Source organism: Ostrinia nubilalis, chromosome 19, assembly GCF_963855985.1.
Source record: "Ostrinia nubilalis chromosome 19, ilOstNubi1.1, whole genome shotgun sequence".
NCBI classification, from domain to species: Eukaryota; Metazoa; Arthropoda; class Insecta; order Lepidoptera; family Crambidae; genus Ostrinia; species Ostrinia nubilalis.
Genome location: NC_087106.1, coordinates 12,061,110 through 12,069,241, shown reverse-complemented (window position 1 = coordinate 12,069,241; position 8,132 = coordinate 12,061,110).

Here is an 8,132-nt window from a genome sequence, read left to right as displayed (position 1 = left end):
TTTTGATACGTAATTATATCATTCGCGTGTCTTTTGATTGTGTTGCATTAGGGAACGTGTCGACCATGGTACTATGGATAAGAAATTGGGGCTTGCTAGCTAGGCAGACTAGTGCACGGCTCATAGATTTGTTAACGAAAATTTGAACTCGTACACGTGCCAGCAAAAATGAGCCCAATTATCTAAACTTTTGAAGCCAACAGTGTAAATTTTTCTGCGTTACTTCTTTAACCTTTTGGGGACCAGTAAATCATAACAACTTCGTGCGCGAATTTAAAGTTCATCTCCAATAATTTAAGAATAAGGTAGGAGCCTAGTTTAAAAGTCGTCGGATCTGATAGTCATATGGCGAAAAGACTACGTATCTGGTACCGTAATATGGAATGGTCGATTTATACATGCTTTAGTTATAGTTAAAATGCTAGAAATCAGACAAGAATTTGACAAGTATCTCATTAATGTAAATATTTTAAAAGAACGCACAAACCGTATCGCATTTTACAAGGATCAATAATAGATTTTCAGGGCCACAGATGTGATCTAAGATCAGCCTGTCATTTTTATTTAACACTTGATATAAAATCTGTTAAATTGTATTTAACGTATATTATCAATAATATCCGAATAAGATCTGTATCTTAACCCAAACCTACTCAGAGATCGTCAGTTTTGTAATTTTATTATTACACAAAACGTTACTTTTCTCGTAAATTAGAGTTCAATCTCTGCAAACATCAGTTAAATCGATCGATGGTGTTCATTTCGTGGGTTTGTGTAATAATATTGAACCATAAGTTTACTACGTTTGCCCTAGGTCAAGTATGGCATAGCTTTAAAGATATTATTGAATATGAACAATATTTTAAGTAATATTTTCTTATTTTTTTACCTTTTTAAGTTCTTGTAATGTGCAAACGCCATTGGTGCAATGAATTGTGTTAAGTTTAAGTAACTAAGCAATGACATTATTTGACGAAGAAAATATCACCGTAGAAGTTGTGAGTCACACGAACAATACAATTGGTTTATTTCGAGTAGGTACTATGACAATTAGTACAAATAAAATATTCTCGTAGTTGAAATAGTGTGTGCTCCCAAAACATTGTCACAACGTCAGCCATATAATGTAAATCCTTGAATGTACAGTCCCTAATTCCTATATGAACGTGCTAACCGACCCCGGTTTTGAGTCAGTACGTCAACTTTATCTAATTTTGACAACTAGCTCAGAAACATTTTTTGCATTATTGATGAATATGAATCGCTCTGAAATACCAAATAACTATGCCGTGTGCAATGCGGTTCTTATGAATGTTATAGGTACTATAAGATAAATGTCGTGACTGTGTTCATTATTATTAGAGAATATTTAAGTACAGTTCTTTTCGTTAATGTTAACGAATCGACCCCTGACAGCAATTGTAGAATAATTACCACAGACAAGATTTCATTTGTTTTGGTCATTTCCAAAGATCTCGAATCAGACTCTTGAAGAACTGGCGATTCTCCACTGATCGCCAACGTAGCAATGTGAACATAAGTAGAAAAACTTGCTAATAACGCCCATTAAGTGTATGTTGACAAGGTTTTTGTAAATATTTCCAAATTGTTGTCTTGGCCCCAAGAAACAAATTACGAAAATTGTTTAAAAATATTAATGGATGTTCGCCATATTTGTAAATAATGTAATATAATATAGTTATAATGTGTAACAAATCAATGAATCAAATCCGTATTTTTACAATGTCTCCACTATACTGAAAATTAGAGAAAATCAATTAATATCCTGACATAAAATGACGTAAATTAAAAATCTCTGAATAAACTGTATGTATGGAATGGGTATTTGTATGTGGATTGTAAGATTTGTAAGTTATTGTATGATATTATAGTCGTAATTTATTGTAAGGATATGGTATGACTTGCGACGGGATTCACTCCGTTGCCGTATTTTTGGGTCTGTCTCTGTCGCTCATTTCGTTGTCGTTGCGAATGAAATGATGACAAGATTCGAAAAGCGGTCGATTTTATTATGAGCACATATTCTGAAAAAATTAAATACAAGAACTAAAAAATCCGGCCAAAATCACGTCGTTTGTTCTAACCAATGTAGATATTAATTTGTACTTACGCGGTACATCCAGACACCGAGTACATAATAGGCTCGTAGGTGTGCGCTCACACTAAAATAAGCTGATGACTCGCCAAAATATCTTGTCTATTCAGGAACACACTCCATAAACTGGTTTGTTTATTCAAATTCAACAAAATAATATTTTAAATAGAATAGACTTCTTTCCCAATCCTACTTTTCATACCTCTTTTTCGAATTCTCCCAACCTAGCGCTGTGCGCCAACCCATTTTGAAGAAGCCTAGACACTGTATAACATACTGAGTTGGCGCAACTGTACGTCGCAATGCATAGTGTTACTGTTACCCATTTGTAAGCATTCATAGGCTGGACATTTTTTTTCTTTATTTATCTGGGGCTTTTATCCACACGGATATGTCAGCCCCATTGTATCTTCACGACTATAGTCTGGTCTGTGAGCAAGTAGAATTTTGTCCAATGACCCCAAGCTACCCATCCTTATCGCTTGCGCGTAATTATATTGCTGTCGCGACTGTGCGACGGGCGCCCGCAGTGAGTGTGCGAGCGCGACAGCAACATAATTACGCGCGAGCGATAAGGATGGGTAGCTTGGGATCATTGGACAAAATTCTACGTGCTCTAAGACCGGGCTTTAGACATATTGTGGTGTGCTATCCTCGAGCCCAACAGCCATTTCTCACATTATGTACTCGGTGGTGAGACCTGTTGTCGTCACGCGGCATACGTACGACTGATTAGCGTAGTTTTTACACGATGTGATGATAATACAATACGGTATGGTAATATACGTCAATTTTAGAAAAGAATATCTTTGTTTTATTTATATCCCCTCAATTCATAAGAAAATTTTATTAAGACACTATCGAGGATCGAATCCAATCGAATCTGTTAAAAAATACTTGTAAACACGGCCACACTGTTAACTATCCATTTCCGTTTTTGCTCTCACTCTCAAAGGGTATTTTTAAATCCCTCTTGCACAACCAACAAATAGTGCTGTGCTACCATCGACTGTAAAACTAGTAGTAGACTGTAAAATACTTAATAATTTAATTGTTATAAATAAATCAAAACCTACCTAAAAGTTTTAATTTGTGTGTGTGTAAGTGCCTATAAACATTTCACTTCAGACCCACGATACCCCGGGCCTACATCCTACATACAACGAATAAAGTACCAGGGCAACATAACCATAAAGGAGCTATTTTATGATACATGTTTATTTCTCGGGTCAACCAAGAAGAATTTGATATAGCTCCTTTATGATTATGTTGCCCTGGTACTTTAGGAATTATTCGTTGTATGTAGGTATGAATGGTTGTTATTAATTTTTATGTTATGTTGTCAAATCTGTCCAGTAGTTTCGGAGCCTATTCAGTACAAACAAACAATCAAATCTTTCCTCTTTATAATATTAATATTGCATGATTATCGATAATCGTTTTACAGTTAATGGTAGGGCGGCACTATTGGTGGTGCAAAAGGGATTAAAAAATACCCTTTGCACCACCAGTGGTGCAGGCCGGTGGTGCAAAGGGTACAAAAGGGCACCACCAGTGGTGCAGGCCGGTGGTGCAAAGGGTACAAAAGGACTCTCATCAAATGGTGATTCTTTGCGATAGAACGAGACGACATGACAAACAATGGATAGTTAACACTGTTCCCGATGGTACCTACTATTTTATAATGCATTTTTCTTTAAAATAAAATATGTACCAATTGCAGCTAAGTTTTTACTAATGGCAACCTTCGTTTCAGATTTGGCACTACCCTCATTTACATTTGAAAAATCCTACCTGTACTGAATGATAGGGGTTGTGTGGAAATAAAAAACAGTATTGTTTTAAATTCGTTTTATAAAACATAATAAATACAGGCTTTAACGTAATGGACAAAAAATAAGGTGGGTTGCGGTGAAAGTTACATTTAGGACGGCAAGTGTCTTTGGAATGTGGAGTCGACCAATACCCGTTTGTTCGCAAGTCTCCAAAAATCAATTCAAGTCAGTGATCAGAAGATAATTTCCAAGATGTTATCCTAGCCCGCGATATCGTGCCCGCGAATGGCGATTCTTGCCTCAAGATTTATTGAAGCCCGTCAGTATCCCGCATGACGATCCAGGTAAGCAAAGTCAAACATTTAAATACAACCATTTTACAGTCACATACATTATTATGCTGTAATTAAAATCATGGCGTCCCGGGCAGTTGCAGTTGTAATTGATTTGGGTAATTTTGCTGTGTAGGTATAGCTATATTTTTAAAACACAGTAATTTCCGAAGTAAGTGACCACTGACTTAAACCAATTTTTGGATGAAACAGTTCAGTACTTTATACAAAGTTGACTAAGGTATAATGGATATTGGGTCACAGGCACCACTGGTACATAATTTAAAAAGATTACACTCTTATTAATTACTTACTTTTCCTTGCCATTTCGCATTTCATCGTCAATCTTTGTAACTGTTAGATAAATATAAAATTGTGTTTACTATAAAACTCCACAAATGTGAAATGAAGGTAACAGAATAAAATAGATATCTTTAAAAAAATACATCAACATTTGGTTTACTCCAGAAGTTACCTAGATTGACTTGTCCTACACTTTGCTAAATCACCATCGAACAATAACTATAACATACAAAACACTTTATTTTAGTCTCAATGCAAGGCAGAAGCATGATGACATTTTTTACATTTTCAAAAGCTTTTCGGCATTCTAAGCGGCGTCCTAAATCTATCAAACACAATATGAATATTAATAGAAAATTAAGGCATTCGTTTTTCATGACTGTTTTAAAGAAAAGTATAAAAAATATAAGATAACATATCAAAAACAGTAAAACATAAAATATTAAGAAAGATGAAATATGAAACGATCTTCAATCTGCAAATAAAACGAATTGGCAATTTTTCTTAATTAATGATAACATTTAAATTGTTTATGTATTTTAATTGCACAGATCATACCAAGCTTAAGTTCAATTTTAATTGACGATCGAAGCGTTTATTCCAGGTATTATTATGAAGGATATAAATTAATTGCACACCCTCAAAATTAAACGACAATGTGTAGTTAAAAATGACTAGTAAATAGCAGTTAGACCTTACTTCTAACGATTCGATGACGTTACAATTTTCATACAACAGAACAAGTAAAGTATTACACAAAGTGCTGAGATTCGCGTGAACTAAAATTACATTTGTGACGAAAATAAAGCTCAAACATTGCGAATACTTAACTAAAACTAGTTAAATTATGCAGTGACATTAATTAAATAACTAAATATATTTAATAAAAAATGCTACTGGGTTACACGCATATTAAGTTGTAAATATATTTTTACTGTTAAATGTAATTTCATTGAATGTGACGCGGATAGTATGATCTTATTAAAAGCGATAGGATTATTTCAGGTTATGGCTTATTTTTACTTGTATCAGTTCCAATTTTTAACAATAATAGGAGTTTTTGGTCTTAATTTTAATTAATTTATTTAACCGATCGCATATTCAAAGTTTAATAAATATTGAACAGTTGGAATAATCCTATTTAAATTCACAATATTTGGGTGAATACAAAATTAATGTTGTGAATAATGTACACAATTTTGTCTTTACTTACATTAATATTACACTAAATAATGCACCATACACCTAGTAAATACACCTATGACACACTGCTGTGTCAGCCGCCACAATACATAGAATAGAAGGGTTTATAATTCCAGCAGGTACAGGTACCTACAATTTAAATGATTGAAAATGTGAGTGTATGTATTGTTTCAGAATTGTATGAAATAATAGGAAATTCCTTTAAATAGTATTCGATTTGAAATCGCCAATCAATAGTCTAACAATGAAGATTTTTTGTTTACAAATAGGTACTGAATTTTTCAATATGACTGAAACGATACATACAATAATACACTCGGCAGCAAATCAGACATAACAATATTGTAACACGTTGAAGTTGAGAAGACCCTTATTTATTGTAGAATAAGAGCGACTTTTCTTGTGAAACGTTTACGTTTGATGTGCCATCGAGTGTACCTTTTTCATATTGTAGCAAAATGGCAGTGGTTTAGTGTGTTTGTTTGTTGAGATTATATTTATGTGATAGAGACACAAATTATTCCAATATAGTGTTTGAAGATACAATAACATTGAAACCACTTTTGGTACTAAACTATACAACAAGTTTTTCACAAACAAAATACAAGTGCAAACATTAAAAATCGATGTTATATCAACAACCACGATTTTGTGAAAACAGTTTTTATAACTACCAATAAATATTAATTTTAATGTAAACCCGTCAATTAAACAAAGTGTACTTATATTTTAACATACTTCACAATGAAATTGCGTCAACTAAGTAATATGTAATAAAAAAACTGTTGCATTAATAAATAAAAAGATTTTGTGTTAATACTGTGGATAGAGAGCTTAATAATATAAAACATAAACGTATGCAGTGTGGCCCCAATTCATTGCTCTTCACTATCTAAAAAGTTTGTCTCTGCTGTTTACTTCTAATTAAATTATGTTTGGTATGATTTTTTTATAGCCAGCCACACAGCCAGGTTCAATTAATCTAGGAGAACTTTAGATTTACTTGATTTGGAACTCTACTGCTTGATAATACGTCTCCTTTTCTTTTAGAGAAAGTGAAAACCAATGAAAAAGGCTTATATTATGTGAACTTAAATAAAACTGTTCTAAACAGATAAATAACTTACAACTAAGTTGAAACTTACATACAACTGTGGTCTTACATCAGAACACTTACCAAGCTCGGGCAACGCGCACAATAGCACAAAACAATCCAAATGCAATGGAAATACCCACGTTATTTTAAACCTTACTGCTTTGTCATAAGGTGCAAAATATTACAAATGTAATCTTAATTTGCTGACAGATTAGGTACACTTCAAGCTTAATTAGAATACCGCAACGAAACTAGTTTTTTTAAAACAATACTTATTGTAAAACAATCTCGTATTAAATTAGTACAACATTGAAATTACTATCAAATGATAGTACATAATATGTAAAACTAATTATTATTTGTAAACCTAACCTTAATCTTTGGAAAAATAGTATTAGTTTGATTAGTATGCGGTGCATCATTTAAAATATTTTAGTGACGTAAAACATAAAAGGACGCATATTTTTTTTCTAATAGATTTCAATTATCAAAATGTAATGATGGTAATTTGAAATTATCTTTTAAGATTGAGTGCCCCTTATGTGTTTCTTTATCCTTCTTTCGCTATGGTATTCAAATTAAACTTAACGTATGCAATATCAAACATAATTTTATTTACCGTCTATCGTTTAATCCACAAAAATAATGCAAGCCAAATGATTTTAGAATATCAACTTTATTCTTGAGAGAATAAAGTACTTTTTGTCATATTGTGCATGTATCTAATTTGTCATTATGCATAGGCAAGATACGTCATCGCAATATGCCTGGCAAGAAAAAAAGGAATCAGTTATGTCTTGCTGAAATATTTCTAATCTTATAATATTGCACATAGAGTCCATTTCTGGCTTCATCGTTGGCTTGGCTTACAATAAAACGTCGATTTAGACCCGCGTAGAGTGGATTAGTTTTAATCAAAGACATCTATGTATCCTTACTTACTAATTGTATGTATGTAAGCTGTGCAGAAATTGCTTATTAACCCCTCAAGACCCACAAATCGAGACACTATAGAAATAAATTGTTACGCGGTCTTATGGGGTTTGATGAGTTAAATTACAATCAATTCTCCAAGATTCATTTAGACGATTGCAAGCCAGCTAGAGGAGCAGACTTGCTGCTAGGTCAACGAAGGTTATAAATTGACCCATAATAAACCATTGTCATTAACGTACACGTATACGTATACGTGCGCATTTTGTTAACGCGATTTTAAGTTGTTTTGGTAACCACCGCTCTCTGATCTATGACATAATTTTAGTTTTTGACAGCTTATCCAGTAGAATACATAGAAGTCTTTGTTTTAA